The following is a 19,595-nucleotide window of genomic DNA, read 5'->3' as shown; positions in this document are numbered from 1 at the left end:
CACTACCATACAAGCTACAGAAAAGATGGACAGATTGCAAGCTTTGTCGATTCTGTGTGTGGTGTGGCATGTCCGTTTGTAGTTGTGCTAGCGATTTCTCAGCTTTATTCCGTTAACGATCGAGACTCCGGCATGGCCCCGCGGTACGCGTCAAGCTTACTAGAGGGATACGCGAGGCTGTGGCACGTGAGATCGAGCAATAACAGGTCTAGCATTCCAGTACATGTCCGGGGCTGCATGCATGCTACATTGAAAGGACCAGCTTTTGTCGCTTACAGGTGCAGATAACCTGCTGAACTTCGTTAGTGATGGGGATCTGGGATTCAGATTATTCCCCGCGAACGATGATTTCCCAGTAAGTTCAGGTCAACCGCAATTCCGGAGTTAGGCCTAACCGTCATTCCTGAAAAAATTACGTGTCCAAACCACAGGTGCTGTAGCTTGCTTAACAGCTCGGCAGCCGTTCTCAGGCCCAGTATGGATTCAACAACATTGTAGAAAGTTGATAAAGGGTACAGTTTCACCAGATAACACGTGTATATGTAGCCTAGTTTACACATTAAAAATATATGTCTGTAGATCAGGAGGCAGACTCAGATGTTCTCAGGCCCAGTATGGATTTGACCAGATTGTACAAAGTTGAGAAAGGGTACTTTATCACTGGATAGCAGGTATATATAGCATAGTTTAAACATGTAAAATGTCCGTGTTCTCAGTATGGATTACACAGCAATCTAAAAAGTGGAAATAAGGAAATGCATTTGAGGCGTACACAACTATATACTTTTGGTGTTATTTTTAAATCTTCATATATATTTCTGTCTCAGTAATAGAGTCCAGCCTCTCCGCAATAGGAAATGAGATGCATACAATTAGTGACATAAAGGCTATTGATTGCAGAAATCTAGGAATTATTATTCACGGGAAAAACTTCCGTCACAATTCTCATAGGCGATGCTGACCCTCAATTAATTTGTGTGTTGAGACAGTGAAAACATTTTTTTGTGAATATAGTCTTGCTGTATCGCACTTCCGTTGATTCCATCACTGTTACTCATCTCAATCCAATTTTTATCACAGGGAGCGATGTAAACATGGTGCTCACTGGCTATCATGATCTGTCACGTAACTTTGGAGTGCCAAAGACAGAAGCCACAGGCCGTAGGCGATTCTATTTGATTGGCATGAGAGGGCACATTTTAAAATGTGCGCCAGAATGTCACACGTTTGTGAGTAGGAAAACTGTGAAAGCTGATGATAAACCACCACTGCATGTAATTGTGAGTCGACGTCCATAAGAAATGGAAGCCACTGATCATCTGGAGCTAGAGCCCGGCCAGCAGGACATGGCATGGCTACATCTTAACCATCATCTTTCAGTAAAATCAATTTGTAGTGGCAGTCCCAGTGAAGGATTTGACAGCACAGACTACTCAGCGGAGGAGCAGGGAGAGGTAAACATTGCAAATGCTGGGGCCCTGCCCAAGCAAGGGGGGCACACTCGTGGGCATCGGTACTGGCTCTGGGCCCCTCATAGTACGGCGGCGTGTCTGACGGCGGGTGTGCACCACCACTGTCAGAGACACTTGATTGCACTATGAGGGATCCTATGCCAGTGCCCGCGCCCAAGAGTCGGCCTACCCACCTGTCCAAGGCAACGGCACTCGTACGGTTTTGTGCACCAGGTGGTGACCCCGGCCATGGGGGGGGGTGCCCACTTAGGGAGGTTTACAAAGTGGCATATGTAGATGTGGGTCATTCAGCTGCTGCAAAAGGCGAAATAGGTCAATGGCATAAAGTGAGACTAGGGACTTTTTTTTTTAAGTGGCGGAGGAATACAGTGCGGAAGGATACCTACCTTCCGTCATTGGATTCCTGCAGCCCGTAGAGAACGGCAGCATCAGCTGATGCTGCAGTTCTCTACCCAAGATCGTCGTGGGACACACTCGTGGATTGCTTCGGATCGTGGGTGAGTATTTTTGTGGTTTGTTATGTTAATATTTATTCCGTAAAAGACAATGGCTTCGGGGAACAATGTGACAAGTATTGGTAAGTATGTTACTCTATGTTATATGTACTGTATGTCTATGTATGTATTGTATGAATGTATTGTATGTAGTATGTATGTAGTATATATGTGGTATGTATGTAGCATGTAGTATGTATGTAGTATGTATGTAGCATGCATGTAGCATGCAGTATGTATGTAGCATGCATGTAGTATATATGTAGTATGTATGTGGTATGTATGTAGCATGTAGTATGTATGTAGCATGCATGTAGTATGTATGTAGTATGTATGTAGCATGCATGTACTATATATGTAGTATGTATGTAGCATGTAGTATGTATGTAGCATGCATGTAGTATGCATGTAGCATGTAGTATGTATGTAGCATGCATGTAGTATGTATGTAGTATGTATGTAGTATGTATGTGGTAAGTATGTACCATGTAGTATGTATGTAGCATGCATGTAGTATATATGTGTTATGTATGTAGCATGTAGCATGCATGTAGCATGCATGTAGTATGTATGTAGTATGTATGTAGTATGTATGTGGTATGTATGTAGCATGCATGTAGTATGTATGTAGTATATATGTGGTATGTATGTAGCATGTAGTATGTATGTAGTATATATGTAGCATGCATGTAGTATATATGTAGTATGTATGTAGCATATATGTAGTATGTATGTAGCATGTAGTATGTATGTAGCATGCAGTATGTATGTAGCATGCATGTAGTATATATGTAGTATGTATGTAGCATATATGTAGTATGTATGTAGCATGTAGTATATATGTAGTATGCATGTTGCATGCATGTAGTATATATGTAGTATGTATGTTGCATGTAGTATATATGTAGTATGCATGTTGCATGCATGTAGTATATATGTAGTATGTATGTTGCATGTAGTATATACACTCACTGGCCACTTTATTAGGTACACCATGCTAGTAAGGGGTTGGACCCCCTTTTGCCTTCAGAACTGCCTCAATTCTTCGTGGCAGAGATTCAACAAGGTGCTGGAAGCATTCCTCAGAGATTTTGGACCATATTGACATGATGGCATCACACAGTTGGCGCAGATTTGTCGGCTGCACATCCCTGATGCGAATCTCCCGTTCCACCACATCCCAAAGATGCTCTATTGGATTGAGATCTGGTGACTGAGGAGGCCATTTGAGTACAGTAAACTCATTGTCATGTTCAAGAAACCAATCTGAGATGATTCGAGCTTTATGACATGGCGCATTATCCTGCTGAAAGTAGCCATCAGATGTTGGGTACATTGTGGTCATAAAGGGATGGACATGGTCAGCAACAATACTCAGGTAGGCTGTGGCGTTGCAACGATGCTCAATTGGTACCAAGGGGCCCAAAGAGTGCCAAGAAAAAATTCCCCACACCATGACACCACCACCACCAGCCTGAACCGTTGATACAAGGCAGGATGGATCCATGCTTTCATGTTGTTTAGGCCAAATTCTGACCCTACCATCCGAATGTCGCAGCAGAAATCGAGACTCATCAGACCAGGCAACGTTTTTCCAATCTTCTACTGTCCAATTTCGATGAGCTTGTGCAAATTGTAGCCTCAGTTTCCTGTTCTTAGCTGAGAGGAGTGGTACCCAGTGTGGTCTTCTGCTGCTGTAGCCCATCTGCCTCAAAGTTCGACGCACTGTGCGTTCAGAGATGCTCTTCTGCCTACCTTGGTTGTAACGGGTGGCAATTTGAGTCACTGTTGCCTTTCTATCAGCTCGAACCAGTCTGCCCATTCTCCTCTGACCTCTGGCATCAACAAGGCATTTCCGGCCACAGAACTGCCGCTCACTGGATTTTTTTTCTTTTTTGGACCATTCTCTGTAAACCCTAGAGATGGTTGTGCGTGAAAATCCCAGTAGATCAGCAGTTTCTGAAATACTCAGACCAGCCCTTCTGGCACCAACAATCATGCCACGTTCAAAGGCACTCAAATCACCTTTCTTCCCCATACTGATGCTCGGTTTGAACTGCAGGAGATTGTCTTGACCATGTCTACATGCCTAAATGCACTGAGTTGCCGCCATGTGATTGGCTGATTAGAAATTAAGTCTTAACACACAGTTGGACAGGTGTACCTAATAAAGTGGCCAGTGAGTGTATGTAGTATGAATGTAGCATGTATGTAGTATGTAGTATGAATGTAGCATGTATGTAGTATGCATGTTGTATGTATGTAGCATGTATGTAGCATGTAATTTATTTTTTTTTTTTTTTTTTTTTTTTTACATTCAACACTTTAGCCGGATGATTGGACTACTACTGTCCCATCATTGGCTAATGTGTAAATCACTGTCATGGTAGCAGGCATCGCCCGATGGGACTTGTAGTCCCATCGGACGATGCCTGCACAGACCCCCGAAGCCTGCACAGACCACCGGCAGGCCGGCACAGCCCCCCAGCAGGCCGGCACAGCCCACCGGAGCCTGCACAGACCACCGGCAGGCCGGCACAGCCCCCCGGCAGGCCGGCACAGCCCACCGGAGCCTGCACAGACCACCGGCAGGCCGGCACAGCCCCCCGGCAGGCCGGCACAGACCACCGGAGCCTGCACAGACCCCCTGGCACGCCGGCACAGCCCCCCGAAAAGCCCGTACAGACCCCAGAGAGGCTGTACAAGGCAAAAACAGGGTTTTTCTTATTCCGATACCGGAAGTCCCATAGACTTGAATGGGACTTCCGGTATCGGAATCGGCGATACCGATACTTTTTTTTAAGATCGGCCGATCCATTCCGATCCGATACTTTGAAGTATCGGACGGTATCGCTCAACTCTAGTCAGGATTGATCCAGCTGCACTGAAGACTCTTTCCGATAGCACACTTGCAGCTGGGCAAGCGAGCTCCTGTAAGGGATATTGTGCCAATTCAGGCCAGGTGTCCAGTTTAGTGGCCCAATAGTCAAAGGGGAATGACCTGTGCGGGAGAACATCGATATGGGAGGAAAAGTAGTTGTTAACCATAGTTGACAACTGCTGTCTCCTGTCACTTTCCATCGATGCTGTATTAACAGTTGTGTGAGCGGTCGGTGAAAAATCAGTCCACAACATTGTCATGAAACCCCTGTCTCCAACTCCACTTCTGCTGTGTGCACCACGAACACCTCTGCCAAGCTGCACCCGGCCCGTACGGCTCGTGTGAGAACCATCACCGCTGCTGTGTGCTGGGAATGCCTCAACCAACCGGTTAACCAGAGTTGCTTTTTTAGTAGCCAATATTAGGTCAAGGCTCTCCTGTGGCATGATGTTTTGTAATTCGCCTTTATAGCGTGGATCCAGGATGCTGGCCAACCAGTAGTCATCATCGTTCATCATTTTGGCAATGCGTGGGTTCCTTTTTAGGATCTGCAAGGCGTAATCTGACATGTGGGCCAATGTTCCCGGTGTCAATGATGCACTGCGAGTGCTGGTTGGAGGAGCACTTTCTGGCAAATCCACATCCCTCCAGTCACGCACAAACCCTGGACCAGACCTTGCCACGCCAACATTTTCACTTGCCCCACGAGATGCATCCTCCTCCCCTAAGTAATCATCCCCATCATCATCCTCCTCCTCCTCTTCTTCCTCCACCTCGTCCAGGAGAGGTCCCTGAGCAGACAATGGCTGAATGTCATCAAGGATTCCCTCCACCTCTTCCTCCTCGTCAACATTGGCTGCAGACGCCTGCTCCTTAAGGTGCGTCAAAGTTTGCATGAGCATACGCATAAGTGAGATGCTCATGCTTAGGATGGCGTCGTCTGCGCTTACCAGCCATGTGCATTCCTCAAAACACTGAAGGACTTTACAGAGGTCTTTCAGCTTCGACCACTGCACACCTGTCAACTCCATGTCTGCTCTCAAAGTGCCTGGCCGTGTATCCTCCCACAAATGCATTATGGCCTGCCTCTGCTCGCACAGCAGCTCAACCATGTGCAGGGTGGAGTTCCACCTTGTTGCAATGTCGATAATGAGGCGGTGGTTGGGAAGGTGGAGCAATCGCTGCAGCTTCTGCATACGAATGGAGTGTACAGGCGACCGGCGGATGTGCGCGCACAGTCTTCGCACCTTCTGGAGCAGGGCTGTTAACTCCGGATAATTTTTGAGGAAGCACTGCACCACCAGGTTCAAGGTGTGAGCCAAGCAAGGTATGTGGCTGAGTTTTGAAAGGGCTATGGCTGCCACAAAATTACGGCCGTTATCACTAACTACCTTGCCTGCCTCAAGATGTACACTGCCCAGCCATTACTCAGTTTGTCGCTGAAAGTACTCGGTCAGCACCTCGGCGGTGTGTCTGTCGCCCAAACACATCATCTGCAACACAGCCCGCTGACACTTTCCACTAGCTGCTCGATAGGGGGACACCTCGTGTGGAACAGTGGCAGCTGCAGATGGAGTGCTCGTACGACTGCGCTCTGTGGCCGAGCTTTCGCTTCTGGAGGAGGAGGAGGAGGGTCGAACGCCTACAGCCAACTGTTTCCTATACTGTGGGCTAGGCAGCACTGTCCCACCACCGCTGTCCCCTGTGGACCCTGCATCCACCACATTAACCCAGTGCGCAGTGATGGACACGTAACGGCCATTCCGACTGGACCATGCATCAGTTGTGAGGTGCACCTTTCCACTCACTGACTGCTTGAGTGCAAGGACAATGCGGTCTTTCACATGATGGTGGAGGGCTGGGATGGCTTTGCGAGAGAAGAAGTGGCGACTGGGTAGGTCATAGCGTGGTACTGCATAGGCCATGAGTTCGCGGAAAGCTGCGCTTTCCACCAACCGATAGGGCATCATCTCTAACGAGATTAGTTTGGCAATGTGGGCGTTCAAACCCAGTGTACGCGGATGAGAGACTGAGTACTTTCTTGACCTACTCATAGTGTCTGGGAGAGTGAGCTGGACTTGAGAGCTGCATATGGTGGAAGTAGTGGTGGACAGGGCGGACTGAGAGAGGGTTGATGATGGTGATGGAGTTGGTGTTCTTTCTGATGGCCTAGATTCAGTCTTTCGTTGATATAACAGTGGGATTCCCTGACTGCTGTGACCTTGCAACGACACCTCAACATTTGCTGCTGTGCTAACCGGTGGGCTTACAGTGGGGGAAACAATGTAGCGTTGCTGACTACCTTCTTTGTGATCAGTTGCACATGTGGTACTTGAGGTTTGGTGTTGTGTCCACGCTTGCAAGTGCATGCTGGTTAAATGTCTAAGCATGCAACTGGTATTCACATTTTTCAGATTTTTCCCTCGGCTAAAGGTCTTTGCGCACTTCTTACAGATAACCTTGGCCTGATCATGAAGATTTTCTTCAAAAAAGTGCCACACTGCACTCTTCCTACTTTGGCAGACATTTTGCAGCCTAGAACGCTGTGATATTTTGACCCTCTGGACAAGCTGTCCAGCAACTCTTTTGATTTTTTGAACCTGTCTTTGGAGTGCTCCGGGCCTGCCAGATAACAGCTGTTGCGATGTCGATGTCTGCTGTGGATGCCCCTCCTCCTCATCTGAGCTATTGGAAGCAGCACCCTCTTCCCCCAATGGATGCCAATCTGGGTCAACAACTGGGTCATCCATCACCTCCTCTTCAATGTCATGTGCACCTTCCTCTGTGTCACCGTGTATGGTGGTATAGTGTGCGGGAAGGGGCACCTGAGTCTCATCAGGGTCAGAATCTGGCTCTGTACACTGCGAGGACAATGTAGTGCTCTGAGGGAATGTACCAGCAGAATCATCTATCAGTGGCTGTGCATCAGTGCACTCCATGTCAGATTCATCTTGGCCTGGGTAAATCACCATTTCACTTGATAATCCAGGCATGGTATGTGAAAACAGCTCCATGGAGTAATCAGTAGTATGGCCTGCGTCATCCTTCTATCTTGGTTGGGGTGAAGGACACAAGGAAAGGTGTGGTTCATGAACATGAGCCTACAATGACGACTCAGTGCTTTTATTTTTTACAACTTCAGAAGAGGAGGCGATAGAGCTGGAGGCTGAGTCAGCAATGTAAGACAAAACTTTTTCCTGAAGCTCTGGCTTTAAAAGCGGTTTGCCAACTCCTAGAAAACTAAGCCTTCGAGGCCTTGTGGAGCCAGACGATGACGCAGGCTCAACACCTCCTGCATTCGGTCCTATTTTGCTTTTGCCACTACCATCAGATCCACCACCAACACCATCATTATCAGCTGCCAACCCCCGCCCAATTCCACTGCCTCTTCCACCAGCCTTCCTCATTTTTGGTAGAAATGTAGACAAAATCCAACAAACTATATAGTAATGTAAAACAAGGTACAAGGTGTCTATAGGACAGGGGAGATTTTGAATTTCTGCACACACTTGTGGACACTGGACACATTTGGATTGTGTGAGGCCCACTGAATATCACAGCGCTATGTGACAGGCTCGATGTCGCAGGTGTGAAAAATGTCACTGGAGGATAACGGAGATTTTCAATTTCTGCACACACTTGTGGACACTGGACACTTTTGGATTGTGTGAGGCCCACTGAATATCACAGCGCTATGTGGCAGGCTCAATGTCGCAGGTGTGAAAAATGTCACTAGAGGATAACGGAGATTTTGAATTTCTGCACACACTTGTGGACACTGAACACTTTTGGCTTGTGTGAGGCCCACTGAATATCACTGCGCTATGTGACAGGCTCGATGTCGCAGGTGTGAAAAATGTCACTAGAGGATAACAGAGATTTTGAATTTCTGCACAAACTTGTGGACACTTTTGGATTGTGTGAGGCCCACTGAATATCACTGCGCTATGTGACAGGCTTGATGTCGCAGGTGTGAAAAATGTCACTAGAGGATAACGGAGATTTTGAATTTCTGCACACACTTGTGGACACTGGACACTTTTGGATTGTGTGAGGCCCACTGAATATCACAGCGCTATGTGACAGGCTCGATGTCGCAGGTGTGAAAAATGTCACTAGAGGATAACAGAGATTTTGAATTTCTGCACACACTTGTGGACATTGGACACTTTTGGATTGTGTAAGGCCCACTGAATATCACAGCGCTATGTGACAGGCTCCATGTCGCAGGTGTGAAAAATGTCACTAGAGGATAACGGAGATTTTGAATTTCTGCACACACTTGTGGACACTGGACACATTTGGCTTGTGTGAGGCCCACTGAATATCACAGCGCTATGTGACAGGCTCGATGTCGCAGGTGTGAAAAATGTCACTAGAGGATAACAGAGATTTTGAATTTCTGCACACACTTGTGGACACTGGACACTTTTGGATTGTGTAAGGCCCACTGAATATCACAGCACTATGTCACAGGCAGAAATTGGCTAGTGTATGACAAACTGCAAGGTGTATATAGAATTGGGCAGAATAGGAATCTCCCTAGAGTGTAGGTCTGTAAGAACGGAACAAGTCCTCGACTTATCCTTACAGAACGACACAGATAGCTTCACTGTGGCCTAGATAACAGCCGTTACATGGTACTGAGAGAGGAGCGTGCACGAACATGGCTGTCCGGTGTACGTAAAATTGTCAAGCTCCGTGTTTTTTAAGTATACGGACTGACACACGCTGTCTCTCTATAGTTTTGAATGTGATCAAACAGCAAATATATTTAACTGTTTGAAAACTAGACAAAACTAGAAGGTGCAGGTCTGTAAGAACGGAACATGTCCTCAACTTATTCTTACAGAGTGACACACAGATAGCTTCACTGTGGCCGTGATAACAGCCGTTACACGGTACTGAGAGAGGAGCGTGCACGTACACAGCTGTCCGGTGTACGTAAAATTGTCAAGCTCCGTGTTTTTTAAGTATACTGACTGACACACGCTGTCTCTCTATAGTTTTGAATGTGATCAAACAGCAAATATATTTAACTGTTTGAAAACTAGACAAAACTAGAAGGTGCAGGTCTGTAAGAACGGAACATGTCCTCGACTTATTCTTACAGAGTGACACACAGATAGCTTCACTGTGGCTGTGATAACAGCCGTTACACGGTACTGTGTGAGGAGTGTGCACCACTGTATGGTGTGAAAAAATGCACGCTCAGTACCTCACCAGGACAAAAAAAAAAATTGGGATTGCTTTTAAAAAAGCAGTTTGCAGAGCAGTGGGTAAACAGCAATGCAGCCGTCAGGAAGCCTTAGAAGGCAGCCTAACAACCAACACCGCTGATCCAGCAAAATATAGCCTCCATTTGCACTGCACACACAATGACTGGTGTGTTGTACAGGCTAAATCGCTAGCAGCAGAAGCAGTTTTTGGTGTCTTCTTCCCTGCCTAACGCTCTCCCTACAGAATCAGCAGCAGCAGCAGCTCTCCCTATTCTGAGATCAGCATGAGTAACATGGCGGTCGGCGTGCATGCCCTTTTATACCCCCTGTGACGCCCACCAAAGCAAGCCAATCACTTGCATGCCCTTCTGAAAGATGGTGGTGACCCCTGCCTATGTCATCACGTTGCCCACAGTGTCTGTGGATCCTGATTGGCTGAAAAAGAGCGCAAAACAAACTTTTGAAACGCGACTTTGGCGCTTAAGTCGCCGACCTCGTGACCGACCTCATCCTAGGGTCGGGTTTCGTTTCATGAAACCCGACTTTGCTAAAAGTCGGCGACTTTTGAAATTTTTCGACCCGTTTCGCTCAACTCTAAAAATAACCAATAATATCACATACAAAGAACAAATACCGCCACACCATGGCTGGACCACATAGTGACCAAATAATACCACATACAAGGAACAAATTCCACCACACAATGACCAGACAAAATATTACAACAAGAGATGATCAAATAGCTTCAGATAAGAGCTTACCCGAATAGCTAAAGCGCTTCCCGAATAGCTGCATCGGTAATCTGGATACCCGGAGCACTCACGATAATCAGCTGTTCGGCCCGCAGCTGCCTGTGACATGGCTGTTTCACAGTCACAACACATGCATGGATAGCCTGTTTGTTGGGCATGTGTTGTGACTGTGAAACAGCAGTGACACATGCAGCTGCGGTGCCGAAAAGCTGATTATCGAGAGTGCTCAAGATATCCAGACTACCAATGCAGCTATTAGGGAAGCACTATAGCTATTCAGGTAAGCACTTATCCAAAGCTATTCAATCATCCCTAATTAGAACCATATAGTGACCGAATAATACCACATACAAGGAACAAATTCTACCACACAATAACAAGAACACATATTACCACCACATAGTGACTAATAATACCACCACATACAAGGAACACACACCACAACACCATGACTACACCACACATTACTACCACATAGTGTCTGAGCTCTACAATGCTGACCATTAATAAAAATACTACAATACTAATATTACCATAAGTGCCATTATACACAGGAGCTCTTTACATAGAATACTTTGTATATTGTAAGTGAACGAGTATTAATGTGATTACCAGTGACATTATAGTCAGGAGATCTGCATACAGTGTATAATGTACAGGTAATACAGTGACCACCAGTGCCATTATACACAAGAGCTCTGTATATAGTAAACAGTGTATAGTGTAAGTGTACAGGTAACACACTGTCTCACCAATGACGTCACTAGTTGAAGTCCTTCTTTTTAGCTTCTCTTCTTCATCCAGTGTAGACCACCATCACTTCTTCCAGACAGGACTCGTTTCTGCATAAAATAATACACAGTTATCTAGAGCCTCGCTTCTAAAGCACATTCCCCAACTTCTATACTGTGTAACTGAACGCAGATGTGCACCCACCATTAATATATAATTAGTTATTATGTAACCCACCATTCCAAATATAAATTGTAATCCACCACTATTCCGCCACTACTATAAACAGCCACTTTCCCCACCCAATAAATATATAAATTAATTTGCACCTGTACTCTTTCCCTCAATTTATTAACAGTCACTGCATCCTGAACACGCCCTACTCTGTACCTCCCGCTCGCCGATTCATTATATTTACACGCCACCCACTCCAATTCATTGTCATGTCCTCTCCCCCTTTTGTTCTCCCCCCACAATCAATTATTTTACTCTCCCCATCCCAAAATCATCATCATTTGTTGTTCACCAACCCCAATTCATTATCATTTGCTGTCCTCAATCTCCTAGTCTCAATTCATTATCATTTGCTCTACCCACACTCAATTCATAATTTACTCTCCCCCACCCTCAATTTATTATCATTTGCTGTACCTCACCCTCAATTCATCATAATTTGCTCTCCCCCATCAATTCATCATTATTTGCTACCCAGTCTAAATTGATAATTCTCCAGTCAATCTGTTACTGTATCCCTCTGAACTCCCCCAGTATGCTCTCTGTGCACTGCAAGAATTCACCAGTTTATAAGCCGGTGATGTGTGCATTATGCATATTCCTGGCAAGAGTTCATCTAGCGGGCGCGGTCTTGCTCCATACACTTGTATGACGCAGCCGTCCAGTTGGTATATGGAGCAGGGCTGTGCCCACTAGTTGGAATTTGGCCAGGAGAATGCATAATGCATACGTAACCGCCAATCCCAGTGACTCCTCTCAGTGCACAGAGTGTGAGCTGGGGGGATTCATAAGTCTGCAGTCACACAGCGTGACTGCAGACTTATCAGCTTAGATCAGACAACCTCTTTAATTTTTCGGTGTAGAGGATCAGCTCTTAAGGGACAAGTCAGGCTTAGTACTGGGTCAAGTATAAGGGTACTGGTTCACAGTGCAGATTCAAGTTTTAGGGTTCAAGATCAGGTTTCAAAGTGCAGGTTCACATTTCCGGGCACAGGTTAAGGTTTCAGGGTGCAAATTTACATTTCAGGGTTCAGGTTTAGGTTTCAGGGTATAGCTTTAGGGTTTAGGTTTCAGGTCTACATTTCAGGGAACAAGTTCAGGATTCAGGATACAGGTTCAGGTTTCAAGGTACAGGTTCAGGTTTCAGGGTGCAGGTTTATGATTCAGGGTACAGGTTCAGGTTTCATAGTAGAGATTAGGGTCTAGGGTCATGTGGCAAGATGAAGGTTCACATTTCAGTGAGCAGATTAAGGTTTCAGGGTAAAGGTTTCTGCTTCAAAGTGGTTTACATTTCATGGTGCAGATTCCGGTACCAAGGTATATGTTCTGCCCATTCTGTGCAGCAAGATATTTTTTAAGTGCTGTTCCAGCTATGGCCATTAGGTGTCATAGTTGCCTTTCTCTTTCTTATTCATGTGTCTGGAATCCTCTGTTCCCCCAAATGGTTAACTGTTATGGATGAGTCACCGAAGGAGGAAAAAACAAAAATAATAGCTAAGTCCAGAAAACCAGAGAATTTGGAAGCTATCGGATTGCAGACCCCTGAACCTATCCACAACAACTAGCAGTAGCCGTGGGGGGTGTTCCTATGGTGCCCTAGACCCCTCGATCACAGCCGGAGAACTAAATTAGCCTAAAGACAGAAAGGGGAAATCTAAACTGCCCCAGAGCAGACCACAAAGCAATAGGCAGTCCCCAACATATAATGACTGTGAAGCAAGATGAAAAACACTAGCACAGATAGAAAGATAGGTTGAGCAAATGATGGGGCCCAAGCTAACTAAATAGGACAGGATAGAAAAGCTGCTGTCTGCAATCCGCAAAAACCCTATCCAAAAATGAACCAACAGACTGATAGGAAAAACAGGCCCTGAAGTCGCTAGGCTTCAAAAAGACTATATCAGTACTCAGGTAAATTCTGAAGACAGAGCCAGAGATCAACAGATCAGAGACAAAAATGGAATTCAGATCACCCCCGGCCGGGGATGGCTGAACTCCAAAAAACAAGGCAAACAAAACCAGAACTAAAGTGTACAAAAGGCAGAGCAAAACTTAGCTTTGAGAAGCAGAAATCAGACTGGACTCCAAGAATCCAGCAGGAAATCACCAGCAAGGCAGCAGGGCGTTGGCTGCCTTATATCCAGTCATCAGCTCCTGTGACCCAGTCATCATCTACCTGCTCAGCTGTTTGGTAATCAGCCTCACTACCTTCCTTCGCCAGAAGAGGGAGTTCATCAGACCTCACTGGTGAAGGGAAAAATGAACTCACAACAGTTAACTGTTCAGAACCGCTCCTTCTTCCTGCCCTGGTCAACAACATGTAACCATTTCAGCCGGTCTTCTGAGTAGCTCACATCTGCTCAGCTCCCTGCAAAACCACTGCTTATAACAAGTGGGTTGCGGTAAGGTTTAATGCATATATGTAAACGATGCTATGCATCTGTGTTAGCAGCCATAATGCAGCCCCCCATGATGTTTGAAATGCATGTTAGTTATATATATCCTCTGCATATGCATCCTCTGTTCAGTCAGTACAAAGCTTGCAGCCACTAGTTGTTTTAGACATCTTTCTCTTTTACTGCTGTGTTGTGAGTTCATTTTCCCCTTCGTCACTGAGGTCTGGTGAACTCCCTATTCTGGTGAAGGAAGGTAATGAGCCTGATTATCAGGCACCTGAACCTGATGAGGATGACTGGCTGAGTGGAGTCACTGACTGGATATAAGGCTGCCGACGCCCTTCTGCCCTGCGGGTGATTTCTCTGTGGACTTCTAGGACAACAGTCTGATTCCAGCTCCTCTAAGCTAAGTTTTTCTGCTTTGCCTGTTTGCATTAGTGTTTTGTTTTTGTTTTCCTTGCTTTTCTGGATTCTGCCATTCCCTGTTGGGGTGAGCTGAATCTCCTTTTGCCTGTAGCTCTGTCTTCAGAATATTCCTGAGTACTGACATAGCTTTTTTGAAGCCTAGCATCTTCAGGGCCTTTTTCACTGTCAGTCTGTTGGCTCTTATTTTCATAGGGTTTTTTATGGATTGCAGACAGCAGCCTTCCTGTCCTTTCCTATCTAGCTAGATTGGGCCCCGTCTTTGCTCAGTCTATCTTTCTGCCTGTGTTAGTGTTTTCATCTTGCTTCACCGTCATTATATGTTGGGGGCTGCCTATTGCTTTGGGGTCTGCTCTGGGGTAGTTTGGTTTTCCCCTTTCTTTCTTTAGGCCTAGCTATTTCTCCGGCTGTGATCGAGGGGTCTAGGGCATCGTAGGAACCCCCCACGGCTACTGCTAGCTGTGTTGATAGGTTCAGGGGTCTGCAATCCGATAGCTGCCAACTTCTCTGGTTTTCTGGACTTAGCTAGCATTTCTGTTTTTGCCTCCTACGGTGACTCAATGATAACACTGCTGTGTATGTTGTATTGCTCAGCTTCTATATAATGCATGCTGCCAATATAACAGCATCCTGTATTAATGCTACTGTTGTGATAGTACCTTGTATTGCTGTGATTATCTACCAGTACTGACATGATGCATTATCAGTTTCTTATAGTTTTTGCCTGAATCATCCACATTTTGTACAACAATCTGCTGAATCATCCACATAGTGTACAACAACCCCTGATCTCATCTACTACTGTGTTCTACTATACCATCTGTTTTCATCTCCCATTGTTGTCCATATCATCCCAATAAATATAGACTTAAGCACCCATACAGTCTTGTTTCTGGGAGTAGATGAAAGGTTAAGCCGTATGCTGGAATCCACAGAGCGTCATACGTGGAAGAAGGCAGAACAGTATAGGTTCACAATTCAGAGTGCAAATTCAGATTTTAAGGTACAGGTTAAGGTTTTTGGGGTCAGGGTTATGTTTCAAGGTGCAGGCTCACATTTCAGAGTACAAATTCATGTTTCAGGGTGCAGGTTTAAGTTTTAGGATATAAGTTCAGGTTTCAGGGTACATGTTCATGTTTTAGGATACAGGTTCAGGTTTCAGGGTACAGTTCATGTTTCAGGGTGCAGGTTTAGGTTTCAGGGTACAGATTCTGGTTTCATAGTGCAGGTTTAGCTTTCAAGGTACAGGTTCACGATTCAGGGTGTAGATTCGCATTTTGTGGTGCAGGTTCAGGTTTCAAGGTGCAAGTTCACATTTCATGGTACAGGTTCAGGTTTCAAGGTGCAGGTTCACATTTCAGGGTACAGATTCATGTTTCATAGTGCAGATTCAGATTTTAGGGTATTAGTTCAGGTTTTATTGTCCAGGGTCATGTTTCAAGTTGAAGGTTCACATTTCAGGGTGCAGGTTCAGGTATCAAGGTGCTGGTTTAGGTTTCAGGGTACTGTTTCAAGTTTCATGATGTTGTTTCATGTTTCAGGATGCAGGTTCACGTTTCAGGGTACAGGTTCATATTTCAGAGTGCAGGGACAGGTTTCAGGGTGGAAGTTCACATTTCAGGGTACAGGTTCAGGTTTCAGAGCGCAGATTCACGTTTAAGGGTACATGTTTAGATTACTGGTTCAGGTTTCAGGGCGCAGGTTTCGATTTCATGTTGCAGGTTCCGGTGTCAGGATGCAGGTTCACGTTTCATGGTGCATGTTCATGTTTCAGAGTGCAGGTTCACACTTCATAGGTGCAGGTTCACTTTTCAGGATGCAGAATCATGCTTCAGGGTGCAGGTTCAAATTTAAGGGTGTAGGTTTAGGCTCCAGGGCATAGGTTTAGGTTTTAAGGTGCATGTTTAGGTTACAGGATGCAGGTTCAGGTTTTAGGGTGCAAGTTCAGGTTGCAGGGTGCACGTCCAGGTTTCAAAGCACAGATTCAGGCTCCCGGGTGCAAGTTCAGATTTCAGAGTGCATATTCAAATTTTAGGGTACAGGTCCAGTTTTCAGTGTATAAATTCAGGTTTTAGGGTCCAAGCTCATGTTTCAAAGTGTAGGTTCACGTTTCATGATGCAGGTTCACATTTCAGGGTACAGGTTCACATTTCAGGTTGAAGGTTCAAGTAGAGTCCTGAAAAAGCATCGTTCAACCCAATGTAGTAAAAAATACTAAATACAATGACAAGTGCTCAAATCTGTTAACGGGTGTTTCAAGAACCTCACCCACTCCTCTGATAGATGTACGAGATTAACTTAGCAGGCTGTTAAATGTCCACTAATTAGAATGCAGGGCAACAACTGGGAAACTATGATTCTAAAAAAAGAGAGTTCTGAGAAATAACAATTGTGCTGTAACAACAAGTAAAAAAAAATGGTGTATATATGCTGTATATAGTTATTCTTTTTTAAATATATTTATATATACATACTGTATGTAATGTATTACCTACGTTGTTATTGGTTACATTAAATTATTTATGGATATTTCCAGTTATTTTCCCTCTCCTAAAATCTGTTAATATGAAAATTGCCTAGTATAAAATAAGCCTTAATATATCAACTTTTTTTTTTTCCAATTATTATTATTTGCAATGAAAACAACTTAAATTCGCCCTTCACTCCTGAAAGACAGACCACATTGCTAAATTGCAGCTCTAGAGACTGTCGCCTGTGATAATTTGACTTCATTACCTCTGGGGCATAAATGGAGGTTTTCCTTTTTTTCCATACTCTGGTCTCCCTGCAGTCAAAACCTCGGTACAACAGACACGTTATTGAGCTCTGTCCATAACTCTGTAATTAGGGGCTGAGCGTTGGGAAGTAATGATATGCATGGTAATAACTTTGTAATGCTTTATTAAAGAGTAGTAATGATAGCCTGCTAAAGAATGTCACTGGCTCCTATTAACTCTTCTTTCGAAGGGTAAACATGATGAGATGGGGGCGTAACGAGCGGGCAGCGCACAGTCCGTGCTCAAGTCATGGCAGACTAGGCAGAGACTCACCTTGTTCCAAACATGGTGTATCTGACTGATGTTTGGTTTGGGTAGTGATGTGATGTGACCATAGACTGGAGAAATGGACATCATTAAAAATAAAATAGGAAGTGGTCCATGGTGCCAATTAACTATTAAGGATGGGTGAAAAAAATCAAATATTCTGGCATCTTATTAAAGGGCATCTTTGGCCAAATGTGGAAATTCTCCCTCTCAAATGCTTATTGATGGGGTTTCCCAACACCTTTCACTTCTTCTACTGACTCACTAGCCTATCCCTCTTTTACTTGGTAGCTTATAGCTGCATTACTCACAAAAGGGCTTACAAATCAGCTCTCCTCTAGATGTAAGACATACCTTTTCACCTAGAGAGCATTGCCTGGCTGGTTAGATTCCTTGGTCAACGGGAGGTCTCCATAAGGAGAAAGAGTTTCTTCGTAGACTTAGGAGCAAGAGGAGACATTGAGCACAGGAGAAATGTAATACTTGTGCTCGATCTCGAGCCAAAACTGGAGTAAAGATCTCACTTATGAAGAATAAAGCCAAATTTTGACTACATCACTATAATTACAGCACTATTTCTTCTAGTAATATTACTGGAATTTCTTCATTCCATTCTAAAATTATTAAGTAAGAAGATGTTCCAAAATGGTGCTTCTTGGGCCATCAATATTAGTTAGACGCCCCATTTGGTGATGGTGGTGATAATGCTGGTGGCCACTTTTTTTGTACATTTTTTAGCATATCACTACGTTTTTACTCTTTATTCTGATAATCTCAGTTAGATTGAAGAAAACAAGAGAAGTTTCTAAAAAGGGTATTAGTCCCATACATAAGTGATAATATGGCGCATCTAGAACTTGCACATGTCTTAACTATTTGATGTTATAGGACATGTTATAGGGTTCCTTGGAGTGGAATCCAAGGAACCCAGACCTGAAAAAAATATAATAATCCCAAATGTCCTGGGTATTGTGGTGTAGTGACCACTATGTCCGCTAGGGGGGGCTGTGTGGGTGTCCCAGGACGGGCCTACAGGCATATCCATTGTGGTAATGGGTATAGAATGCTGAATGACCGCTATGTATCCCAAGGTAGGTGGCCTTGAGATGCAGGCTCGAGTATTGATCAGCAGAGGTACTGCTGATGTTTCCGTTACAATGTGTCAGGGAAGCCTGTGTGTCGATGTGTGTAATAGGACCTTTAGTGAGGTCATAGCCATGTGATCACCTGTGGGTGTGGTTATGGACCATATAAGGTACCTGAGGTCTGGTCACATGAGAGAGAGCGCATGGATCTGATTGGGCCATGTGGAAGGTCCCGGCAGGCCTAGGTGGAGGAAGGTGGCCTACCTTCCTGAAGACCACGTGCTGAGGCTGCTGACCCCGTGAGGCCTATGTATGCTGGCTGTATGTGAGGAGGGATAAGCCTCCTGTGTTTTGCTGAGGCTCCAGGACTGAGCCTGACGTAATGGACATTATGTTCTTTTTTGCCTAAGCTAGAGACTATTTTTTGTGATATGCTGATTTATGGTTTATGACACAAATAAACTGCATGAACTTTAAAGGAACCTGCCTGTCTCCCACTGCACCTGAGCGAGTCGAATCCCTACCGTATATTCACACTATGTTTAGCTACCTTATTTCCCAAAGCTCCTATGAGAGGTTACATATTCCACAATGCTTTACAGAGATTGATGCCACTCACATTAGTCCCTGTTCCCACATGGCAGAGACATACTACAGTGCTCTTCAGGTATTTGCCCATACCACATATTTACAATAGGGAGGGAGGAGTAAGCAGCTGTCTAATGCTTCTGGGAGAAAGGGCGAGGGTTTTAACTCAAACTTCCTTCTTCTCAACATTATTTCTTAGGTGAGAGTCTGGAGACCCCTGTACCCACTAGATTGTTAGCTATTTCACTGAAATTTGGTCTTTGGTGAATCTGGAA

The sequence above is a fragment of the Dendrobates tinctorius genome, unplaced genomic scaffold (genome assembly GCF_039654945.1).
Source record: "Dendrobates tinctorius isolate UK_male_01 unplaced genomic scaffold, ASM3965494v1 ptg000014l, whole genome shotgun sequence".
In the NCBI taxonomy this organism is placed as follows: Eukaryota; Metazoa; Chordata; class Amphibia; order Anura; family Dendrobatidae; genus Dendrobates; species Dendrobates tinctorius.
This window is presented reverse-complemented; position numbering follows the sequence as displayed.